We start from the raw sequence: 26219 nt of genomic DNA, 5'->3' as shown, positions 1-26219 counted from the left end.
GGCTGGTGGAAGGTGGAGGGCTGATGGAAGGAAAGCATCAACTCTAGCATGTTCATGAGCCCCAAAACTGGGGGAGGTAGGAAATGTGAAGGATTTGGCTGTTTTAAGAAAACTCTGCTTCATTGATTTTGCTCCTGGGACTAAGAAATATCTACCTTACGCTTGGGTATTGGCTAGTTATGGTAGAGTCACTCTCTTGCCCATAACTTTGAGGGTGCTTGGGCAAGGGGCACTGAGATCCTGGAGGTGAAAATAAGGCCTGATGCCTCGTCCAGCAACAGCAATATCATAAAGTACAAAAAGGAGCCATTTTGGTCTGTGGATGATCAGTATGGTCTGAAGAATGGCTTGCTACTTCTTTGCAAATGGCAATAATTGGGAAGCGTCTCTTCAAGCCCATGCTTATTCCTGTTTTTCTTTTTCTTTTTTTTTTTTTTTTTATGGTGCTGGGGATCAAACCCAGGGCCTGTGCATGCAAAGCGAGCACTTTACCAACTGAACTATATCCCAGACCCTATTTTTCATTTTGGAAAAACAGATATATAACTATGCAGTTGACACTGAAATACCCAACAGAACTTGGGGCTGCAAACTGTCTGGTGTATATTTAGGGGTGTGTGGCAGAATGGGGTGAATGAGAGAATATTTTTTCTTTTTATTTACTTATTTATTTTATCTGTCTATCTATTTATTTATTTTTTGGTACTGGGGATTAAACCCAGGGGAGCTCTGACATTAAGACATACACCCTGTTCTTTCTTTATCTTTGGTACTGGGGATTGAACTCAGGGGCACTCAACCACTGAGTCACATCCTCAGCCCTATTTTGTATTTTATTTAGAGACAGGATCCCACTGAGTTGTGAACTCAAGATCCTCCTGTCTCAGCCTCCAAAACTGCTGGGGTGACTGGTATGTACCACCATGGTCCCCAGTTCTTTATTTTTATTTTAAGACAGGGTCTTGCTAAGTTGCCAAAACTGATCTGCAATTTGCTTTGAATTTGCCATCCTCCTGCCTCAGCCTCCTGTGACACTGGGATTATACGCATGTGCCAACATGCCTGACCTAAATTTTATTTAGAAGACCAAATAATTTTCTGCATTCTTAGCCTATTAAAGCAGCAGAATTATAGAACTGGATCTGAGAGTCTATTAGCTGTTTAGTTTTTCCACCTAAGGAATGATTTGAGGATTTTTCTCTGGTTTTTAATTCCTTCCTCTTCTAGTCTCTGTGATGTTTAGAGATTACTCACTTAAGTACAGAGAACTGCAAACAGGTACTGTGTTTGGGAGGTGGGGCATTCCTTTCTGCTTTCTGAGTTTGCTTCTCTCAGACACTCTTGAGAAAAGGAAGAAAGGGAGCGCCAGAGCTGTCTGAGATTCAGGGAGGAACCCCAGGCAGGCAGCCACCAGTTCTGTGTTCAGAATTTGCTTGCTGAGAAGAGTGTGGGCCTGGAATTCCAGCCTGGACACAGGCCACGGAAAGAATGGTCCCCTTCAGGGCAGTATTGTGGGGGATGGGCAGAGAAAAGAGTCCACCACAGTTCCTATTACCAGACCCATCCACCTGTCAGATTAAATAACTGTCAAGTCCAGGCCTGTGATATCGAAGGCCAGAAGGTAACCACCCGCCTCTCCCCTCTTGGAGGAATAAGATTTCCGTGGGACCTTAGGTGTATAAAGAGCTACTTTAGGACTTTCCCCTCAAAGGGAAGACAGACCATAGCAGTAACCACCCGCCTCTCCCCTCTTCCCCATCCAAAGAATGCAGGCCACGGGGAATGAGTGACCCTTGCCAGCAGATTAGAGCTATTTCAGGCGCCTGAGGAGGAATTGGACTCTAGAGTTCCAGGCAGAAAGAAGGGACAAGGTTTAGGTCTGTTGCGCATATAGAGCTAACAGGTGGGCTAGCTTCCAGACCTTGGCCTCAGTTTCCCTATCAGTGTAAAGGCGCAGCAACAAGTCTTTATCCTTCGCAATTTGGAAGGCACTTTCTGAGTGTTTCCATGGCCTAGAAATACCTCTTTATTTTCCTTCGAGGGAATTTAGGAGTGCCGAAGGCAGTCGAGGGTGGCCAGTTGTGGCTGGGCTAGTTCGCGGCTCTGACCATTCTGGGCTAGTTTTTAATTTTTTGCGGTGCTTAGAGAAGGAATCCAGGGCCTCCTGAAAGCTAGACAAGCGCTTTACCATTGAGCTTCATTCCCAGCCATCTGCAGCATCCCTGCTCCCTTCCGTTAATCTTTAAGGCCCCAATTCCTGAGGTGGGGTAGGGTGCCCTTCCCCCATTCCCACTCCGGAGGGATCCAGGCCACCCGAATGGCAGGGCGTGTCCTAAGACTGACCTGGCAGGCCTCGGGGGAGGGGCTTCCATGGCTAGGTGTGGCTTCTTGGGTGGGGGCGTGGCGGGCCAATGAGTAGAGAGGCACGGCGGGGGCGGGGCCTGAGCACGGGTGCGGCGCGCTGCGGGGCGGCCGACGCTGGCAGAAGCGGGCGGCGCGCAGACGGCCACTCGGCGCCGCGCGGAACTGGTCGCCGATTGGCTGTGGCACTCGCGTGTCAGGCGGTTGCTAGGCTCCGGCCGCGCGCCCCGCCCTTGCGCTCGGCGCCCTCTCACGGCCCGGTACGTGCTCGCGCGGAGGCTGCGGCGCGGTTCTCGCGCTTCTTGGGTTCGGGGGCGGCAGCGGTGGCAGCTTGGTGCCGACTCCCTGGGGAGCGGCGACGGTGGCGTCTTGGGGCTAGTCGGAGCGATCACCTGCCTCCGCCCTCTTGCCACCGCTTGGTGAGTGCACCGCGGGTCCTCGCCACCTTGCCTGGCTTTTCGGCCCCCATCCCTGCTGCCGCTGAGCAAGCCTTCCGTGGAACACCTGCTGCTGCTCGATTTCGGACCGGGGCGGAGACACAGCTACGGACGTCCTTGCGGGTGAGGAGGTGGCGCTGCCTGGTTGGAGCCGCCCCTCTGTTCCCGGTCCTGCTGGCAAGGGCTTGAAGCGTTCGGCGGCGAGGCCTTGGTATCGCGCAGCGGTGATGGGCCAGGCCTTAGCTCGGCCCGCGCTCCTGGGAACACTGGGCCTTCGCGTTTGCCGCTGGTTTGTGCGGCCTGCGGGTGGCCTCCGGGGTTCCAGTGGGGGTTGCAGCCCAAGGACTGGGGCGTTGAGCTGGGAAGGGTGCCGCCCCCGCCTCGCAGTCAGAGGTGCTCAGAGCCTTGGGGGTCCCTCCCACTCGGTTGAGTTGTTTTTGGAATCCTACTTTCTATCTTTTCACTTGGTATTTGAAAGACCAGGTTCACTGGATAGTATATTTGGGAGATGTCCCCAGAGGAAATGCTGTCTCAGAATCCTTTTGCCATGAATCCCAAGTTAATTTCTCTTACAAACAAAACTGCTAATTATAAATGCAACTTTTTTCCGACCCCAGTTTCAAAAGAAAAAGAAAAAATGCAACTTTTGATCTCTTCACCTTAAGATGGTTTTAGATTTGTAAATTGAGTTACTGCAGGATTGGTTTTAATGGTAAAGATGAATTTTGACTGGTCTGGTTAGAGTTTGAGCCAGTATCTTTATAGCCTAGGGTTTTAACTTGAGCCTCTGGCCTGCTGTTTCCCTAAATAAGTCGTTCCTGGCATGGAAGCCAGATTCCTTGAAGTGAGGTTGGTGTTTATAGGACATAAATCCAGATAAAGAGTTGAATGTGCTTCCAGGTGTTTTGGAAAGTCTGGTGTAGATGGGGTATTATAATTTTATTAGGTTGTGCTATGCTTAGTGTTCAGAGACATGATAATTTTGGAATGTTCCGGTTCTAAAAAAGAATTCGACCTTAATACATTTGGAGGCATAAAAATCCATAGTTTGAATATGGAGGATTGAATTTTTTTTTTTTTTTGGCCTGGAAGCCAAGGAAGTCTCGTAGCATGCATACTTTACAGGAGTCTAAGGAAGTGTTTCTTGGAGGAATAAGATTTCCGTGGGACCTTAGGTGTATATAGTGTGTGAGCTTACTGTGGGATACTGTGTAAAGATAGGAGTGAGCAGTGCTATATAGATAAAAAACACGTGATTGGAACATTAAAGCTTGTGTTAATACGTGCCTCTGTTGATGAGCATAGGGCAAGTCCTAACTCTTTTAAAAAACTGATTTGTCAAAATGCCTTCATTCATTTAGCAAATATTTGGCTTCACTACTTGCCAGATTCTGTGTAGATCCTGGGCACCCACATAAAAGTGTCTGATTCTGCCTTCAAGGAACTCAGTTTGGGGAGCAGTGGGAATCAGACTACCCGTGGTTCACAATGACTACCCAGCACTCCTGTAATACCAATAGCTTGGGAGGCTGAGGCAGGAGCATCACAACTTCAGGGCCAGCCTCAGCAACTTAATGAGGCAATTTATTATTATTTATTTATTTATTTTTAAATTTTTAATATTTATTTTTCAGTTTTCGGTGGACACAACATCTTTATTTTATTTTTATGTGGTGCTGAGGATTGAACCCAGTGCCCCGCACATGCCAGGCGAGCGCGTTACCGCTTGAGCCACCTCCCCAGCCCCTTAATGAGGCAATTTAGTGAGACCCTATTTCAAAATAAAAAATAAAAAGGGCTGGGATGTGGCCCGTTGGTGAAGTGACTTAGGTTCAATCTCCAGTACCAAAAAAAAAAAAAGTGACTGATCACAAAATATGCTTACTTGATAGCCTGAAGAGAGAGGGAATTCCTGAGCTGTGGCCTTCAGGGCCTGCAAGAATTAGTGGGGGACATCAGGGTCTGGACATAGGGAACCACATGTATATAGGCACCTAAAATAGTGCCTGGGAGTCTTCCAGCTTGACAGGTGTGAGCTCTGGGCCCTCCTTGTTTAGGAGTTCCAACTTCATACTCAGGATGCGGCAACCTTTTAATCAGTGAAGTGGCATAATCCAGATCAGTGTTTAGAAAGATATTGCTGGTGGCCACTTAAGGAGTGGCAGGGAGGAGGTCAGGACCTCTGGCATTAAAGTCATCCAACAGAAGAGAGAGGAGTGGGGAGGAGCCATTTAAGAACAGAGGCTGAAAAGGTAGGCAGAGGGAGGAGGCTGCATTCAGGAATGTATGGGCAGGAAGTCTAAGCATGACCAAGGGATTTAAACTACTTTTCTTTTTTTTTTTTAATATTTATTCTTAAGTTTTAGGTGGATACAATATTTTCATTTTGCATATATGTGGTGCTGAGGATTGAACCCAGTGGCTCGTGCATGCTAGGTGAGCACTCTACCACTGAGCCACAACACCAGCCCTTTAAAACTACTTTTCAAGACTGGGGGCATAGCTTGCCCAGCATGTGGGAGGTCTTTAGGTTCAAACCCAGCACCAAAAAACAAGAACAGCTCTTTACTTCTGGATGGGGTGACTCACAAACTGCTGGTTTCTGTTAAGCACTGAGAATAGTTGGGTTTGGAGGGGCCCTTGGTGGGGTACTTAGAATGGAGTTGTTACATAGGATTTAACATTTCATTGTTAAAAAACTTCCCTCCTGCCACGTGTGGTAGCATACGCCTGTAATCCCGGTTCTCATAATCCCAGTGTCTGGGAAGGCTGAGGCAGGAGGATCACTAGTTTGAGGCCAGCCTCAGCAATTCAGAGAGACTGTCTCAAAAAAATAAAAAAAGTCTGGGGATGTAACCAGGGGTAAAGTGCCCCTGAGTTCAGTCCCTAGTATCAGAAAACAAAACCCGGAGCTGGGGATGTGGCTCAAGCGGTAGTGCGCTCGCCTGGCATGCGTGCGGCCTGGGTTCAATCCTCAGCACCACATACAAAGATGTTGTGCCCACCGAAAACTAAAAAAAAATCTCTCTCTCTCAATAAATAAATAAATAAAATAAAACCCAAACACCTTACCTCCTACTTGTACCTAGGACATTGTATTTTCTATGAGGCACAGCAGGTGTCTTAACATCTGTGAGTAAGATGTTCACCCTTGTTGAAACAGATTTTTTGGGGGGGATTGAATTCAGGGGCACTCGACCACTGAGCCACATCCCCAGCCCTATTTTGCATTTTTTATTTAGAGTCAGGGACTCAGGTTACTTAGCCCTTCACCATAGCTAAAGCTGGCTTTGAACTCTGGATCCTCCTTCCTCAGGCTCCTGAGCCTCTGGGATTACAGGTGTGCATCACTGGCTGAGGCAGATGTTTTTTACCTCACAGTTGTGGCGTCTCAGCTCTCTAGATGTGATGGACTTAATATGAAGTTGCAATTGAGGGCCTTCAGTGCACATTCTGATGCTTATGAGAAACCTTTATACTGACTGAGGAAAATGAAACATACAACAAATAATATACCCAGGATCATACAGGTATTGTGTGGCAGTCAGGATTTCAACCCAGGTCGAACATTTAGCTGTCTATACCCATCTGCATTTGTATTGCATCACATTGGTAATGATGCCCTTCATCTCTGATGAAGAATCAAGCGTAGGTATCTAGTGGTAGGTATAAGACAGGATGATGTAGGAAATGTGATAAGGGAACCCATGTGGTAGACTTGGGGGAACATGTTGTGAGGGACCATTCTCAGAAACCAGGGCTTGGCAGAGTCTTGGGCCACATTCTGGTTGTTCCTAGGACTATGTTGAAGGAAGCCAAGTAGCTTGGGTTCTATGATGGAATGTATGGGCATACTTTAGGGGAGGACTGTGTTTGAGTTAGACCTTTAGGAAGGGTATTGGTTTGATTGGTGAAGGAGCAGTGGCAAGGAGGTCAGAACTTTGTGGTAGAAAAGAGGTTAGCAGAAGAAAGTGTTGGGGGAGAGAGGGCTGGGCACCTTTGTTGGGTATTCTGGAAGGCTGGAAATTACAGTTATGCAGGAATGGGCAGTTTTGAAGGTCTTAGAGCACAGCTGTGGTGGGATCTACTGGTTTTAAAAATGTTAGTCTCCAGTGTAAGTGCAGAGGCTGGACTGAAATGGAGGCTAATTGGTCACTGTTGTGGTCCATTGAGGAGATAGTGGATCTGAACAAGGACAGTGGTCAGCAGTGAGGTGGAGATAAAGAGGTTCAAGACAGTGAGTCATGTAGATTTCAGGGGCCTACTAGTGAGTGGAAGGGCAGGAGATGACAGAAGAGAAGGATGTGTGACAACATCAGCTATGTGCTGGTGAGAACTTGAGTGACTTAGAATAAGAGGGGCCCACTAGATTGCATGAAGAGAAGAGAGGAGTGCTTGAGTCTGGCAGGGAAGATGAAGGGATGAGGGGCTATCCTTTTGTAGTGCTAGGGATTGAACCCAGGGCCTCATGTATACTAGTGTTCTACCACTGAGCTACACTCCCAGTCCCCCATAGTGTTTTTTTTTTTTTTTTTAATTCTGGGGATTGAGCCCAGGGGCATTTAACCACTGAGCCACATCCCCAGCCCATTTTGTTTTGAGACTAGGTCTTGCTCAGTTGCTTAGGACCTCAATAAGTTGCTGAGCCTGGCCTTGAACTTGTGATCCTCCTGCCTCAGTCTCCTGAGCTTTTGGAATTACAGGTGTGTGCCACTATGCCAGGCTCTATCCTTATTCTTTTTTGGGGGGTTACCAGGGATTGAACTCAGAGGCACTTGACCATTGAGCCACATCCCTAGCCCTAATTTGTATTTTATTTAGAGACAGGGTCTCACTGAGTTGCTTAGCACCTCGCTTTTTGCTGAGGCTAGCTTTGAACTCATGATCCTCCTGTCTCCGCCTCTGGAACTGCTGGGATTACAGGTATGCGCCACAGTGCCCGGCCTCTACCCCTATTCTTTAAGATAGCTGTCATCATCTTTTGCTCATTTAAATAATGGTGCGAAGTTTGATTAAACATCCAGATTCCCTTATGTGCCATTTAGATTTGAGCAGTTGCAGACTGTGACTGCTTTCAGGCTACAGCCTTCAGAGTGTCACAGAAAATTAAAAATGGTATGAACATTAGGACCCAGATGAGGACTGAAAAGAGAATATTGAACTTCAAAGGAACTCAAAAGTGGTAATTAATTAATACTATGTTTTTCCATGTGCACCTTCAAGTCTTTTCCCCTTTTTTTCAGGAATTAGTTTTCTCCTTTCATTTAAATAGCATATCTAGGGGCTGGGATTATGGCTTAGCGGTGGAGTGCTTGCCTAGCACAGAAGGGACCCGGGTTCGATCCTCAGCACCACATAAAAATAAAGGCATTGTGTTGGGTCCATCTACACCTAAAAAATAAATATTAAAAAAAATAGCATATATATGCCTTTCTATTTGTTATGCTTTTGCAGTTTTTTTTTTTTTTTTCTTTTGGTACTGGGGATTGAACCCACATGTGCTGTACCACTGAGTTATATCATTCCCAGCCTTTTTTGTTTTATTTTATTTATTTTTATTTTTTATTTTGAGACATGGTTTCACTAAGTTGCTGAGGGTGGCCTCAAGCTGTGGTCCTCCTGCTTCAGCCTCCTGGATAGCTGGAATTACAGGTGTGCGCCATTGTGATTATTGTGCCTTTGCTTCTTAATCCCCCTTCTTTTGCCTTTCCCTCATTGACATTGCAGGCCTGGAATAAGGTGGTGGTGAATAAATTAATGATCATTTCACAATAGGTCTTTGTCCATACCTTTGGGCATTAAGGCAGTTTTTCTTAGAGTCACACAACTTGCTTTGCCTCTTGATCATCTCTCTTCACTCTGATCATTAGTCAGTAATACTGCTCAAATAGCAATTTCTATAAATAGGGACTTAGAGTAGTTTACAAAATTACACCAGCCAGAAGGCTTAATTTAGCCTTAATGAAAAGGCTTTCCTGTTTTTCTATTTCTTTGATTTGATAGTGAAGGATTTTCTTACAGGATCATAAATTGAGGATGGCAAAGTTAGTGAAGCCAATCTGTAATAAAATTTGGATGAAACGAGATAAAATTTGGATGAAGCTTTAGTAGTATGCTGAATACACACACACACTCTCTCTCTCTCTCTCTCTCTCTCTCTCTCTCTCTCTCATTTTGGCTGTACTGGGGATTAAACTCAGAGGTGCTCTACCACTGAGCTATATCCCCAGCCCTTTTTATTTTTTATTTTGATGCAGGGTCTCACTAAGTTGTCCAGGCTGGCCTTGAAATTGCAGTCCTCCTGCCTTGGCCTCCTGAATTGCTGGAATTACAGGTATGTGCCACTGCACCTGGAGGGAGAACTGAATATCTTTATATTACATGTCAGGAGGTACATTTAATAGTGTTGAGGCTGTTTCTCAATTACACCTTTTTTTTTTTTTTTGTACGGAGAGTAAACCTAAGGGTTTAATGCCAAAGAACTACATCCCCAACACTTTTTTTATTTTTTAGCACTAGCAGGTTAAACCCAGGGGCACTTAACTACTGAGCCACTTTCCTAGCCCTTTTTAAAAAAGTTTTTTTGAGACAGAGCCTCACTAATTTGCTGATACTGACCTTGAATTTAGAATTCTCCTGCCTGAGCCTCCTGGGTTGCTGGTGGTGCATACCAGGCATTTGCTCTGTTTATTTTTGTGACAATGTCTTGTTAAGTTGCCCAGGCTGGCCTTGAATTTGTGACCCTCCTGCCTCAGCTTCCTAAGTGACTGTGATTATAGGTGTGCACCATTGAGCCTGGTTAGGTTATAACTTCTTAAGCTAATTGTTTTGGCGATTGAAAGCTTTTTTTTTTTTTTGTACTGATGATCAAACCCAGGATTTCATGAATGTTAGGCAAGCACTCTACCACTGAGTCACATCCCCAACCCTTTTTATGTTTTTTTTTTTTAAAGAGAGAATTTTAATATTTATTTTTTAGTTTTTGGTGGACACAACATCTTTGTTTGTATGTGGTGCTGAGAATTGAACCCGGGCCGCACGCATGCCAGGCGAGCGTGCTACCGCTTGAGCCACATCCCCAGCCCCCTTTTTATGTTTTTTGAGATAGTATCCTGCTAAGTTGTTTAGGGCCTTGTTAAGTTGCTGAGACTGAGTTTGAACTTGAGATCCTACTGCCTCAGCCTTCCAAGCAGCTGTACCCATGCTCGGCTTGAAAGCTAGTTGTTTTTTATTTTTTATTTATTTATTTTTTTGAATTTTTAATATTTATTTATTTTTAGTTATCGGCGGACACAACATCTTTGTTTGTATGTGGTGCTGAGGATCGAACCCGGGCCGCACGCATGCCAGGCGAGCGCGCTACCACTTGAGCCACATCCCCAGCCCGACTAGTTGTTTTTTAAAATATCGCTGTCTAGTAGTTCCAGCACTTACGATGGGAAGTGGATAGAATCACTTGAGCTTACATGTTTAAGATGAGCTTAGGCAACATAAACAACACTCTGTCTCAAAAAAAAAAAAAGAAAGAAAGAAAGAAAAAGAATGGAAAAATAACATTGTTTAAAACACATTGGGAAATAAATAAATTAAAAAAAAAGAATTGAGGGGGGGAAATAAATAAATAAATAAAACATATTGGCATAGCACACTGTAATCGCAGTTAAGGTTAGCCTTGGCAACTTTGGGAGACCCTGTCTCATATGTAGCTCTGTTATATAGCTTGCCTGGGTTCAATCCCAAGTTATTGGGATAAAACAGGAATTAATTTATATCTTTGAAACTTCATATTTTTAGTCTTGAAAGGATTGTTCAGAAAACATTTTTCTTAGAATTATGACCTTTGACAAAGAAGTGTGACTAATTGGTATAGTCAGGACACTGAAGTAACATTTCCTTCTTTTGGTGGTGTTCAGTGGTGTAATTCTGTTTTGGTTGTGGGCATTCACCAATATTGCTTTCTTCTTTTCCTGCAGGGCCTCTGCTCTCCAGGAAGATAAAAGTTTTTAAAGCTGCCTAGCACTAGGAGGTGAGGTAAGATATTTGGAAAAAAAAAAAAAAGATATTTCTGCAAAACATGATGGATAATCATGTACTTGGCAAAATGATTAGTCACAGACTTTTAAAACAGTAATAGTGGGGAGAAAACTCTGTTAAATAATATGTATATATAGAGCTACATTCCCAGACTTATTTTTTTACTTTTGTGCTGAGGATTGAACTCAAGGATATTTAATCACTGACCTACATATGCAGCTGCCTCCCCCTTTAAAAAAAAAAAAAATATATATATATATATATATATATATATATTTTACAAACTTTTGAGATTTTATTTCTTATGAAATTTGAATTTTCTTTTATTTGTTCTAATTTGTTATACATGACAATAGAAATACATTTTTTTTACATATGATACGTAAATGAAGTATAACTTCTCATTCTTCTGGTTGGACATCATGTAGAATCACACCAGTTGTATAATCATATGTGTACATAGGGTAATATTGAGACAGGGTCTCACTGAGTTGCTTAGGGCCTCACTAAGTTGCTGAGGCTGGCCTTGAACTTGCAGTCCTCCTGCTTTAGCCTCCTGAGTTGCTGGGATTTCAGGAGTGTGCCACCATACCCAGCCAGACTTTTTCTTTTCTTTCTTTCTTTCTTTTTAAATTTTTTTTAGGTTGTAGATGGATAAATACCTTTATTTTATTGATTCACCTTTTTTATGTGGTGCTGAAGATTGAACCCAGTGCCCCACACGTGTAAGACAAGCACTCCACCGCTGAGCCATAATCCCAGCCCCGACTTTTTATTTTATTAAATAGGAAATACAGGGCTGGGGTTGTGGCTCAGTGGTATAGTGCTCGCTTAGCACTGGATTCAATCCTCAGCACCACAATAAAAATGAAATAAAGATATTATGTGTCTAACTATAACTAAAAAATAAATATTTAGGAAAAAAATAGGAAATGCAACACATGGTACAAACTTAAAAGGTACAGAAGGATTATACAAGAAAAATTTTTTTTCTTCCACCCATCCCTTTAACTTCCAATTCTCCTTCCTAAAGGGGTATGATTTTTTTAATTTCTTTTTTTGGGAGGGGGTTACCAGGGATTGAACTCGGGATACTCGACCACTGAGCCACATCTGCAGCCCTATTTTTTATTTTATTTAGAAACAGGGTCTCACTGACTTGCAAACTGCCTTGCTTATGCTGAGGCCGTCTTTGAACTTGTGATCCTCCTACCTCAGCCTCCTGAGCTGCTGGGATTACAGGCATGTGCCACTGTGCCCTCTGATTTTTTATTTTTATAGTCACATAGAGACTGAGTCTCAGTGTTGCCTGCCGTTGGGGACATGTGCACAGATCCATTCTTCTTGAGGCAGTTACGGCCTTTAGGGGAGTGTACCAGTTGAAGGAGAGCTCAAGGACAAGTGAAACACTGGAAGGATCTATTATATTCAGGGAAGCAGTAGCCAGTGCCCAGCTTGGTTCCATATTTTGGTGTTTGCTTTTCATTTCTATGGAAGTTGTTTTTGTACATGAAGTGTGGGAAATTCCTTTTACAGAATTCTTTGTACTAATTGATACATATGCATTGAAACTGAATAATGGAATTTGAAAACATTCTTCTTGTTTGATTTTGCAAGTATTCTGGTTATCTCTGTTTTTGCCTCTTCACTGTGCAGGAAGTATCTTCCACCTCCAGGCATCCCAGAGGTTGACAGGGGATTGCTTAAGATTCCAAGGTTATCTAGGGCAGAAATGAACCAGTTCTGTCTTGGTTGTCATAAATACCTTTCTTAATTAGTTCTACTGTTTTTCAGGTCTGGGTTGATTCTGTAGCTAGTTTTTTTTTTTTTGTTGTTGTTGTTGTTGATAGACCTTTATTTTATTTATGTATTTATACGTGGTACTGAGAATTGAACCCTGAGTCTCACACATGCCAGGTAAGTGCAGTACCACTGAGCCACAGCCACAGCCCCTCTCAAGCCAGTTTTTGCCAAGAAAAATGCTGTAGCCAATGATGGAATTCTAAATAGCATTTCCTTTTTATTTGGATATTAATCAGATCCTGGGACACCATCCATTTTGGGGGCCTTGATTTCACTATGGAATATTTCCATAAGCATTAATCTTATTACTATAAATGTCCTGTGCCTACTACTTCTTGGGATGGTAGATTGTCTTTGCACTCAGATCCACCTTGACCTCAGGCAGACTTGTTTACTGCAAGTTTTTTTTTTTTTTTAAATAACTTCATTTTGGTTATTGTCCCAAGTCTAGTGGCTACCTCTGGTGATGGCCTTTTTTTTTTTTTCTTTTTTTGGTAGTTGTAGATGGACACAATGCTTTTATTTTATTTGTTTATTTTTATGTGGTGCTGAGGATTGAACCCAGTGCCTCACGCCTGCCAGCTCCGACACTGAGCTACAGCCCCAGCCCCTGCAGTTTTTTTATAGTGGAGTAATTTGCTGAATGGCTCTTGAATAGGGTAGACTCTGGGTCTAGGGAAAAATAAGGATGCGAGGTATGATTGATATATATATATATATTTTATGTACGTGTGTGTGTGTGTGTGTGTGTGTGTGTTTTGGATAGTACTGGGAATTGAACCCAGGATGCTGTCGCACTGAAGTATGTCTCCAGCCCTTTCTATTTTTTACTTTGAGACAAAGTAAAAAAAAAAAAAAAAGTAAATAGTAAAAAAAAAAGCTCTTTGATTCTCTTACTAAGTTGCTGAGGCTGGCCTTGAACTTGAGATCCTCCTGTCTCAGCTTCCTGAATAACTGGGATTATACACTTGTGCCACCATGCCTAACTGAAAAGTATCCTTTATATTTTTAGACTTTTAAGCAATATTGGAAAGATTGAGTTGACTGGAGAAATTTAGTAGGAGGAGACTAGAACAGCAACTCTTTATTAAAGATCTAAAAATAGATTTCATTAAAGTCATAAATAGATAACAGTAGGATTCCTGTTTCACTCTTTGCTGCTCTGGGTTTGTGCTACTAGATTTGCTTCTGCTTACTTGCACCACCGCATCTGAATATTTTCTTGGAAGATTCAGTAATATACACCTAAAACACTGAGTTTACCAGTCTGAAAATATTTGGTTTCAAAAAAGTGATTTAGAAAGTGACTGGAGTCCTTGGTGTAGGGAAAAAATCCTTAGCAGAAGTTGATTTTTTTGCTTGCAGTGCCAGCCTTGAGCTGACAGGGCCTGTAGAGAGTTCCCTAGCTTCTCAAAGCCCTGAGATTTTTTTCTCTTCTAGTTGGATATTGCTGATGAGAGGAATCTCCTGTGTGTGCCATCTAAGCTACCTGATTCAATCAGATGCACCTTAGGTCACCCTTCTATTTTGGGTGGGGGAGGTGGGGTCTCCTTTTGGTTCTAACATTTGGAAAAGATGATAACTTTCTTCCTGTGTAGGCGTTATATGCCCCAGGCTGCCTGTGCCCTTTATCTCTGTGTGAGGAGGCGGAGGAATGTCCTGGCCTCCCTTCTTCCATCCTGCTATGGGCTTCTAGGGAGAATGGGGCCCATTGTGATTTCAGTGTCAGTTCTGTGCTGTGGCCTCTCTGTCCGGTCTGCTTTGGTCATTGGGTGAGGAAATAGGAGACCAGCAAGTTGTTGCTTCTTAACATGCTGCCCTGTTGTGTAGGAGTGTTCTGGAGGATGATACTTGTAATTTGTTTGCTCTCTGATTTTTGTAATGTCCCCCCCCCCCACCCCTTCTTATGCTGCCGCTGGGTGGTATTGAATTTAGGGCCTCAGCCAGATAAAGTGTTGGTGAGCAGGTGAGCACTTTATTGCTCCCAACCCCTCATTTAAAAATTTTTTTTGGTACTGGGATTTAACCTAGGGTGCTTTACCCTATATACCCAGCCTTTTTATTTTTTATTTTGAGACAGATTCTTACTAAGTTGCTTAGGGCCTCACTAAGTTGTTGAGACTGACCTCAAACTTTAGATCCTTCTGTCGCCTCAACCTCCTGAGTTGCTGGGATTACAGATGGGCACCACTATGCCCAGCAATGGGTTAAATTTAGTATGGAAGGTGTGAACCTTACTCCAAGTAGTCAGCATTTTCCTTAGAAACTTGAAACCTGAACTATTTGGAGCTTCCTGACTCTTTGAGGGACAAATTCAGCGCAGAGCATTTTGGTGAGCCTCAGGGTGTAAGGAGGACAAGGATACAGACACCAGTGTCTAACTTCTGAGTAGAGAATTGTTGTTCTAAAGGATGAAAATTAGGTTTTAGCCTCTAGGTGATGAAGGTACCATATTTTCTGATTTCATGTTGGGAGGAACTGGGATCTGATTTCCCTGTGAAGACTCCAGATGAATTCCAGATAGTGGGAGATGTTTAATCTCTTGACTTTTGTGCCTAGGAGGGTAGAACTTATTGATTTTTATCAGATAAAAGAATCATATATACCACTGGAGAGGGACTAATAATAAGCTCTAAATGCCCTCTCTAACTCCTCTGATAGGAGAGGTGGGGCAGAACCAAACTGGCAGGGGAGAGAAGTCCATTGTATTGGAGCTGAGTAGGTTCCCAGTAGAAACAGAATTAATCTCTGTGTGGAAGTAAGTCCATTTTTACCATAGGTACTACAATCCAGATTCCTTATTATTGTGAAGAGATTATTGACTTTGGTGGTTTTATTAGCTTCACATGTGGGGTGGAGAAAGCAAAACACCCAGTGGTGTATATAGTGATGTCCATTCTAGTCTGCTGGTATAATCTTTGTCCTAATGTGTTCTGTGTGTATCTAAGCATAGAAATTCACAATCATGATGCTGGGCGTGGTGATGCACGCCTGTAATGACAGCTGCTCAGGAGGATTGCAAGTTCAAAGCCAGCCTCAGCAATTTAGTGAGGCCCTAGGCAATTTAGGGAGATCCTGTTTTTTTTTTTTTTCTTTTCTTTTTTTTTTTAAGAGAGAGAGAGAGAGAATTTTAATATTTATTTTTTTAAATTTTCGGCGGACACAACATCTTTGTATGTGGTGTCGAGAATCGAACCCGGGTCGCACGCATGCCAGGCGAGCGCGCTACCGCTTGAGCCACATCCCCAGCCCCGACCCTGTTTCAAAATTAAAAAAAAAAAAAAGGTGGTGGGGCTGGGGTTGGGTTGTGGCTCAGAGCTTGAACCCCCTGGGTTTAATCCGTGGAACCAAAAAAAAAAGAAAAAAGAAATTCACACCCATGAAAAATTATGGATAACTAACTGGATTAAGATTATTTGTAATTTACAACGTACATTTTAAGGTATTTTTTAATCAAATATATGTTTTCTTTTTTTGGCTGTATTGGACATTGAATCCAGGGCCTCTTGCATATATCCCAGCCTATTTTCTGTTTTATTTTATTTTGAGATGGTGTTTTGCTAAATTATCCAGGCTGGCTTTGACTTTCAATCTTCCTAACTCGTCCTTTTTTTTTTTTTTTTTGGACTGACTGTAGAACCCAGGGTACTTTACCACTGAGCTAAATCTCTAGACCTTTTAATTTTTTATTTTGAGATAGGATCTTGCTAAATCGTTGAGAATCACTAAGTCGCTGAGACTGGCCTCCAACTTGCCATCCTTCTGCCTCAGGCTCCTGAACTGCTGGCATTACAGGTGCATGCCACCACACATGGCTTAACCTCGATTATTTTTTTTAAGTCTTTTTAATTTACAATTTCCTCTTCTGTTCTTTTTCCTTATTGTCTGCTAGAGAATCCAAGTCTGAAGAATTCCCTACAGCCCAGAGTTAGTATTTCTTGGTAGCTTTTTCTTTTATTTCCTGTGAGCTAGCACCTGGATCCAAAGCCTTGGATCAGCTCCAGGTTTAGTTCCTTTGGTAAGGCTGGAAGTGGTTTGAGTCTTTTCTTCAGGCATGCTGTCTTTCTCTTGTCATGTACTTTGCTCATGATAGTATCTAGAACACTAATTTTGTGGAGGGCCATGGGGCCTAAGGAGAGGCCGGTCCACCAATCCTCATCAAACCAATCTCCTCAGCACTGGTGTGACAGGTGTTAGAAGAGGAGAAACCTGGATGGTCCCCTGTGATCTGATTCATAGGGTTGGGTTCACAGAACTGAACCCTTCTTAAGGCCCTTCCTTCCTCCTGATTCACATTGCCCCCCTCTCCTAACTTTCAGCTTTCTTGCCCTGTATTATCTGTCCCCTGTCTTGTCCCCTCTTCAGCTTTTCTCTCTTTCTTTCCCTTTTTGTTTTCTAATGTTTTGATTGGAAAAAGTTGTTTGAGGATTAGGAAGAGGGATTCTCATACTGCTTGATTGCTCATCATCTGGGGAACTATGGATGCCTTGATTTCCTAATCTATAAAATGAGAGGTTAGTCCCAGTGATTTAAATGGTTGCTTCTAACTCTGTCCTATTATTTTTCATTTTACAAACTTTTTCTTTGTAGTGTTGGGAGTGGAACCCAGATCCTTGTACTTACTAGGCAAGCACTAAATCATGAGCTACATCCCCAATCCTTTGTTTTGCTGATTTTTCTTTTTAACATGTTAGAAAGATTTTAGAAGATCTTCTTGCTTCTCCATATAGGGCATAGCTTCCTCATAACTACTCTAGGCAAGGTGGTTTGGGTGAATAAGGGGAAGGCTTTGTGGGCTGTGGTCATGGCCTCTCTGCTAGTCTCAAGTTCTGGATACAGAGATTTGCCTCATAGGATGGGATATTTTAACATATAAGTGTCTTTGTTTTGCTATTATTTTTCATTTGAAGTTCTATTTACTAGCTGGGTGTGATGGCACATGCCTGTAATCCCAGCAGCACAGGAGGCTGAGGCTGGAGGATCAAAGGTTTGAAGCCATCTTCAGCAATTTAGCCAGGCTGTAAGCAACCTAGTGAGACCCTGTCTCCCCCCCCAAAAAAAAAAAAAGCTGGGGATGTGGCTCAGTGGTTAAGCGCCCTTGAGTTTAATCCTTGGTACTAAAAAATAATAAATAAAAAGTCATTTACTTTGATTTTAAATAATTTTGAAGCCAGGTACATTCAGAGTTTTGCATCTTGTATGTCCACCTACCCAGTAGCTTAAGCCTAAGGTAGTAGGTTTTTTGTGTGTTTTTGGTGGTGCTAAGGATTAAACCTAGAGCCTTGCACATATTCTACCCCTAAGCTACACCTCCAGCTTCTAGACCAGGTTTTGTTTTCTTGTTTTGAATCCAAGTTTTCTGACATAAGGAATTTCAGAATGTCAGGAATTCCAGAGCCTGGGACGCATGGGCCCTTTTGGAAGAAGGGCTTGAGAGGCTTCAGGGCATGTTGGGAACTGCTCAGTGTCACACTACCAGCATCAAACAGGGTGGTGAGGGGAGAGGGCTTACTCTTCTGTATGAGAGATTTAAATCACTATCTTTAAAAATTGATTATCCAGGGCCATGATTGTGGCTCAGTGGTAGAGTGCTTGCCTAGCATGTGTGAGGTACTGGGTTTGATCCCTGGCACCACGTAAAAAAATAAAATAAAGATATTGTGTCCATCTACAACTAAAAAAAATCTTTTTAAATAAATGATTATCCAGAATTTGGAGAGATCAAAGCCACAATTGTGGTTTGTTATTGAGCTTGTAAAGCTGTAGTTAAGGTGTGTTTTCTGTGTGGGCTCCTCTGATGTTCTATGATATTTATGATCGACTAGCAGAAATGGTCCTCAGGAGTCCCTTTTGGGTGACTGGCAGGTAACAGGCCCCACACAAAATCATCCTAGGCCAGAGGCTGAGTTTTCTCATTTCTCACTCTTTGAAAATCTCTTACATGAATAAAGAAATTTCACTGAGTCTCCTAATAACCTAGTAATGTTTGATTTTATTGATGTCACTATTTTTTTAAACTGAAGCATAATTTACATGTAAAATGCTTGAATCGTAAGTGTTCAGTTTGATATATTTTGTGCTTTGGTGGTAGGAATGTCAAACTCTGTTGTAGGTACTAGTTTCTGTTGGGTTAATTGTTCATGTGCACAAGTTAGGCTGATCAGAGAGAAAGATGAGAGGTGAAAGTGGTATGATGGGTACTTATATGTTTAGGTACATAGCTATCTGTTCTAGGTACAGATACTCTCATGGGACACATTATTCCTTCTCCAGTGTCCCAAGATCCTGAAGAGTGTGACTCCTGTCATTCCTTTTATCATCATCCCTGCCTATCATTCAAAGGATAACAGGCAACAGAGTTAGATTTAGACATATGATTTAGTAATGGTTAATGTTTTTCAGACCAGTGGAACTATAGTATGAAGATTAGATTTGGGAACCTAAAATAAAATACTTTTACTCTAGAGAGTAAAAATACTCTCTAGACTCTAAGAGGATTGATTGCAAGTTGCAGGCCAAGGTGGGTAACTGAGCAAAACCATGTGGAAAAATGAAATAGGGCTGGGGATGTAGCTTAGTGGTGGAGCAAGTGTGAGTGAGGCCCTTGCAAAAAGAATCACAAATGCCTTATTATTTGGAATAATTAGCTTATAAATTGTTGTTATTAATTGTGGGACTAGGGGATTGAACTCAGGGACTCATGAATGCTAGTGAAGCACCTACTTTGAGCTACATCCCCAGACAAAACCCATAAATTCTTTTATTTTTGTGCTGAGGTCTTGCACTTGCTCTACCACTGAGCTATATTCTAGCCCCCCCCCCCCTTTTTTTTTTGGTACTGGGGATTGAACCCAGAGGCATTTTTTTTTTTAAAATATTTTTTTAGAGAGAGAGAGAGAGAATTTTTCAATATTTGTTTTTTAGTTTTTGGCGGACACAACATCTTTGTTTGTATGTGGTGCTGAGGATCGAACCCGGGCCGTATGCATGCCAGGCGAGCGCGCTACCGCTTGAGCCACATCCCCAGCCCCAGTCCATACATTCTTGATAGCAGTTTTCCTCTGAGGTATTCAAGTTTGACTAGAAAAATAGTGCTGTGTTTTGATTCATTAGTCACCCAGAAGCTCCCCCTCTTGTGTTCTCATGCTGTCTAACTATTAAGTACCTCACTTTCAGGATGAATTTATGACATCTGTTGCCCACCATACCCGTTAATCAAGCAATACATGGAGGGCAAACTGCTATTTCTTGTTTCAATATGCCCCACTTGCCTCCTTCTTCCATTTCGTGTTTTTTTTTAATACTTTTATCCCATTTATTTTTATGTGTTGCTGAGCATTGGACCCAGGACCTTACATGTACTAGGCAATTGCTCTACCACTGAACTACAACCCCAGCCCCCATTTTTCATGTTATGGATGAAAGAGTTTGACAATAACTCAGTATTAATGAAAGTAAGGGAAATGTCATTCATATCTTTAGGTGGGAGTATATGTTGGAAGGCATTTTGCCAGTATCAATTCCAATGTACGTAGCCTTTGTTTTTGTTTTTGATACTAGGGATTGATTGAACCCAGGGTTGTATAACACTAAGCAATCCCCCCACAGGTCTTTTAAAAAATTTTAAATTCTATTTATTTATTTATTTTTTGGTACTGATTAAACTCAGAGGTGCTTTACTCTTTTTTAAAATCTTTTTAAAAATATTTATTTATTTTTTTTAGTGTTTGGGTGGACACAATATCTTTATTTTATTTTTATGTGGTGCTGAGAATCGAACCCAGTGCCTCACGCATGGTAGGTGAGTGAGCTACCACTTGAGCCACATCCCCAGCCCTAAAATCTTTATTATTTATTTATTCTAATTTGTTATATAGGACATTTCAATTCATAGTACACATATAGAGCACAGTTTTTCAAGTCTGGTTGTACACAAAGTGGAGTCACACCATTCATGTCTTCATATATGTACTTAGGTTAATGATGTCCATCTCATTCCACTGTCTTTTTTACCCCCCCTGCTTCCTCCCTTCTCCTCCTTCCCCTTTGCCCTATCTAAAAGTTTCCTCCCATGCTCCCCCAACTCCATCCCCATTATGGATCAGCATCCTCGTATCAGAGAATACATTTGGCATTTGATTTTTTTTAACCCAAGCCCTTTTTATTTTTTATTTTGAGACAGGGTTTTACTAAGTTGCTTATTTGCTGAGGCTGGCCTCAAACTCGTACTTCTCCTGCCTTAGTCTCTGTAGTAGCTGGTAGTACAGGTGTGTACCGTTGCACCTGGCTGTAAATATCCTTTGACCCAGCATTTTCACATCTAGGATTTTTTTTAAAAAAATATTTATTTATTAGTTATAGTTGGACACAATACCTTTATTTCACTTATTTATTTTTATGTGGTGCTGAGGATCAAACCTAGGACCTCGCACATGCTAAGTGAGTGCTCTACAGCTGAGCCACAGCCCTAGCCCACATGTAGGATTTTTATCCTCAGATTTGTTCCCAGAAGAACGTAAGAATAAGGTGAGAGAGCACCACTGAGAGCAGAACTTGCAAGATACATAAATACTTGAATGTGCCACACAAAGGCAGAAGCAAGTGAGGTGGAGCCTCACAGGGGCTGAGGACTCCCAGTTCTAATCAGTTTAAAAAAGGAGCAGGGCTGGGGTGGGTAACCCAGTGGTGAAGCCTCAGATTCAGTCATGAGCAAAGAAAAGGGACAGTTATGAAGTATATGATACTATTTGAGAATGAAATAAAAATAGATGGGTGTAGTGACACATGCCTGTAATCTCAGCTACTCAGGAGGCTGAGGCAGGAGGATCACAAGTTCAAGGCAAGCCTGCGCTGTTTAGCAGGACCCTGCCTCAAAATAAAAAGGGCTGGGGGCTGGGTTTAGGGCTCAAGTGGTAGCGTGCTCGCCTGGCGTGTGTGTGTGTGTGTGTGTGTGGGGGGGCGGCGGCGCTGGGTTCGATCCTCAGTACCACATAAAAATAAAAAATGTTGTGTCGACCGAAAACTAAAAAATAAATATTAAAAAATTCTCTCTCTCAATTTGGAGCCCTACCCCACAATATGTAGATCGGAGCCAACTTTTTCTTCTATCAGACGCAGAGTCTCTGATTTGATATCTAGCTCCTTGATCCACTTTGAGTTAACTTTTGTGCATGGCGAGAGGAGGTGATTCAGTTTCATTTTGTTGCATATGGATTTCCAGTTTTCCCAACACCATTTGTTGAAGATGCTATCCTTCCTCCATTGCATACTTTTACCTCCTTTATCAAATATAAGATAGTTGTAGCTTTGTGGATTAGTCTCTGTGTCCTCTATTCTGTACCATTGGTCCACCCGCCTGTTTTGGTACCAGTACCATGCTGTTTTTGTTACTGTTGCTCTGTAATATAGTTTTAAATCTGGTATCGCTATACCGCCTGATTCACACTTCCTGCTTAGAATTGCTTTTGCTATTCTGGGTCTTTTATTTTTCCATGTGAATTTCATGATTGCTTTATCTATTTCTACAAGAAATGCCGTTGGGATTTTGATTGGCATTGCATTAAACCTATAGAGAACTTTTGGTAATATCGCCATTTTGATGATGTTAGTTCTGCCTATCCATGAATAGGGTATATTTTTCCATCTTCTAAGATCTTCTTCTACTTCTCTTTTTAGGGTTTTGTAGTTTTCATTGTATAAATCTTTCACCTCTTTTGTTAGGTTGATTCCCAAGTATTTTATTTTTTTTGAGGATATTGTGAATGGAGTGTTTTTCCTCATTTCCGTTTCAGAAGTTTTGTCGCTGATATACAGAAATGCCTTTGATTTATGCGTGTTGATTTTATATCCTGCCACTTTGCTGAATTCATTTATTAGTTCTAGTAGTTTTTTTGTATACCCTTTTGGGTCTTCTAGGTATAGAATCATGTCATCCGCAAATAGTGATAATTTAAGTTCTTCTTTTCCTATTTTTATGCCTTTAGTTTCTTTCGTCTGTCTAATTGCTCTGGCCAGTGTTTCAAGAACTATATTGAATAAAAGTGGTGATAGAGGGCATCCCTGTCTTGTTCCAGATTTTAGGGGGAATGCCTTCAATTTTTCTCCATTGAGAATGATGCTAGCCTGAGGCTTAGCATAGATAGCTTTTACAATGTCGAGGTAAGTTCCTGTTATCCCTAGTTTTTCTAGTGTTTTGAACATAAAGGGATGCTGTACTTTGTCGAATGCTTTTTCTGTGTCTATTGAGATGATCATATGGTTCTTATCTTTAAGTCTATTGATAGGACACCCATAGCACAAAAGTTAATAACAAGAATCAACAAATGGGACTTACTTAAACTGAAAAGTTTTTTCTCAGCAAGAGAAACAATAAGAGAGGTAAATAGGGAGCCTACATCATGGGAACAAATTTTTACTCCTCACACTTCAGATAGAGCCCTAATATCCAGAGTATACAAAGAATTCAAAAAATTAAACAATAAGAAAACAAATAACCCAATCAACAAATGGGCCAAGGACCTGAACAGACACTTCTCAGAGGGGGACATACAATCAATCAACAAGTACATGAAAAAATGCTCACCATCTCTAGCAGTCAGAGAAATGCAAATCAAAACCACCCTAAGATACCATCTCACTCCAGTAAGATTGGCAGCCATTATGAAGTCAAACAACAACAAGTGCTGGAGAGGATGTGGGGAAAAGGGTACTCTTGTACATTGCTGGTGGGACTGCAAACTGGTGCGGCCAATTTGGAAAGCAGTATGAGATTCCTGGGAAAGCTGGGAATGGAACCACCATTTGACCCAGCTATTGCCCTTCTCGGACTATTCCCTGAAGACCTTAAAAGAGCATACTACAGGGATACTGCTACATCGATGTTCATAGCAGCACAATTCACAATTGCTAGACTGTGGAACCAACCCAGATGCCCTTCAATAGATGAATGGATAAAAAAAAATGTGGCATTTATACACCATGGAATATTACGCAGCACTAAAAAATGACAAAATCATGGAATTTGCAGGGAAATGGATGGCACTAGAGCAAATTATGCTTAAGTGAAGCTAGCCAATCCCTAAAAAACAAATACCAAATGTCTTCTTTGATATAATGAGAGCAACTAAGAACAGAGCAGGGAGGAAGAGCAGGAAGAAAAGATTAACATTAAATAGATACATGAGGTGGGAGGGAAAGGGAGAGAAAAGGGAAATTGCATGGTAATGGAGGGAGACCCTCATTGTTATACAAAATTACATATAAGAGGTTGTGAGGGGAATGGGAAAATAAACAAGGAGAGAAATGAATTACAGTAGATGGGGTAGAGAGAGAAGATGGGAGGGGAGGGGGAATAGTAGAGGATAGGAAAGGTAGCAGAATACAACAGTTACTAATAGGGCATTATGTAAAAATGTGGATGTGTAACCGATGTGATTCTGCAATCTGTATTTGGGGTAAAATTGGGAGTTCATAACCAACTTGAATCTAATGTATGAAATATGATATATCAAGAGCTTTGTAATGTTTTGAACAACCAATAAAAAAATATTATATTCCAAAAAAAAAAAATTCTCTCTCTCTCTCTCTCTAAAAAAAAAAAAGGGCTAGGGATGTATCTCAGTGGTAGAGTGCCCTTGAGTTCAAATCCCAGTGCCAACACACACTAGACACAGACTTTTTTCTTTTTTCTTTCTTAAAGTACTGGGAATACTTACTTTTTAAGTACTGTCCAAGCTCATCTTGAATTCCTAGGCTCAAGTGATCCTCCAGCCTCAGGCTATTAAGCAGTTGGGATTATAGGTACTGGTTACCATGCCTGGCTTTTAACTTTTTAATGGTTTTCTTTATTGTACAGAAATTTAAAATTTGAATTCAAACTTTTTTTTTTTCTTTTATGTTGTTGGGGCTATCCTGGGCTCTTATAGTCTTTTTGCCTCAGCCTCCTCACTAAGCCTGGCTCTTTTCTTTCTCTGATTGATTGATTTGTGATACCAGGGTTTGAACTTTGGGGTGCTCTACCACTAAGCTACATCCTCAATCCTTTTTATTTTTTTATTTGGAGACAGGGTCTTAGTGAGTTGCCCAGGCTGAGCTCAAACTTGCTATCCTCATGCCTCAGCCTCCTGAGGAACTTAATGTAGCTAGAATTACAGGTTTGTGCCATCACGCACTCTGTGAATTACTTTAATTAAGTTATAGGAAAGGACAGACAACTGATGGTATCATTGTGAGGCTGACTGGCAAATACTGCATTCTACTTGCCTGTGTCTTTCCTTTAGCTCCGGCACCTCTCTACTTGGTGATGATCTGGTCTAGGGTTTTTTTGGTTTTGTTTTTCCCCCTCCAGGAGTGAAGGCTCTTGGGAAGGGAAAATTAAACTATTTTTAATCTAAAGCAAACAGCATGATGTAGTAATTTCAGACTCCAGGGTGACATTTTCTTCTATTATAACTCAGGTTACTTTTAAAACAAACAAAATCCTTTTATTGTATATTTTGTTTTTATAGTGCTTCCAGAGGAAAATGCTTCCCCTCATAAACTTGAAGGGCTTAGGGTCATGGTAGGATATATGTGTGAATAGTACTATTTAAAGGTTTGGTTCCTAAAACTCAGAATCCTAGTGGATAAGCATTGGGGTGTTCAGGTGAGTGGTAGGACAAGGGTTATATAGGTAATCATGGTATACAGAGCTCAACTGTAGACTTTGCTTTACAACTGTTGGTAAGTAGCCCTGTGCTTTTGGGGAGGTCCCAAGGTGGGTGTTGGACCTTGCCCCATTTCCCTCTTACTACTTTTTTTTTCCATTTTATGTCTATATTTTTTATGACTTTTGGAGGGGTAACTTATATTTTTGTAACTTTTTGGGGTATAGCTTCAAATTTATAGGAAAGTTGAATAATTCAAGGCATTCCTAAGTATTCTTTACCTAGGTTCACGATTTGTTTACATTTTGCTTTGTCCTTTTGTCTTTCCTATCTGTAATTTTTTTTCCTGAACCATCTGTAAGTAATTGGCAGACATCATACCTCTTAATTCTTTTATTGTCCCCCTTCCACTACCAGCCACCACGTACTGGGCATTGAACCCAGGGCTTTATGTAAGCCTCTACCACTCAGCCTCAGCCTCAGCCCTCCTTTTATTCCTGAATATTCAGTTGTGTATTTCCTAAGAATGAGAACATTGTTTTATGTAACCATGGTGTAGCTATCAAAATCAGGAAATTTAATGTTGATATAACATTATATTCTACAGTCCACATTCAGATTTCCTTATTTGTTTCAGCAACATATCTGTAGCCCCATATGGTTGCCTGTCATAGAGCCAGGCACTGATTTGTTCTTATGATCAGCTCTCATTGAGGAGGAGAGGTGCCTTGCAGTTTTCTCCACTGTAAAGTGAATATTTTTTTCCTTTTTTTTTTTTTTTTTAAAGGGAGAGAGAGAATTTTAATATTTATTTTTTTTAGTTTTCGGCGGACACAACATCTTTGTATGTGGTGCTGAGGATCGAACCCGGGCCGCACGCATGCCAGGCGAGCGCGCTACTGCTTGAGCCACATCCCCAGCCCCTATTTTTTTCCTTTTT

General features: G+C 41.7%; 1 protein-coding gene across 20 annotated transcripts in view; it reads left to right on the top strand.

Moving 5' to 3' along the window:
- The first annotated feature begins 2598 nt into the window (after positions 1–2598).
- Dag1 (dystroglycan 1) overlaps positions 2599–26219 on the top strand; it is a 62419-nt gene continuing 38798 nt past the window's right edge. For 6 of the 20 annotated variants that reach the window (XM_046431328.2, XM_058574958.1, XM_058574959.1 and 3 more), the window contains exons 1-3: positions 2689–2921; positions 9056–9132; positions 10772–10829. The gene's annotated coding sequence lies outside the window, so the exon portion shown is untranslated. Of the gene's footprint in view, positions 2622–2645; positions 2922–9055; positions 9133–10771; positions 10830–26219 lie in introns of those variants that run through there. The other 14 variants (XM_046431339.2, XM_058574964.1, XM_058574963.1 and 11 more) reach the window with 9 other exon arrangements.

The sequence above is a fragment of the Marmota monax genome, unplaced genomic scaffold (genome assembly GCF_021218885.2).
Source record: "Marmota monax isolate L192 unplaced genomic scaffold, Marmota_monax_Labrador192_F-V1.1 WCK01_AAM20220418_F8-fsc00022, whole genome shotgun sequence".
NCBI lineage: Eukaryota > Metazoa > Chordata > Mammalia > Rodentia > Sciuridae > Marmota > Marmota monax.
Note: the sequence above shows the minus strand (reverse complement) of the source record. Positions and strands in the feature narration are given on the sequence as shown.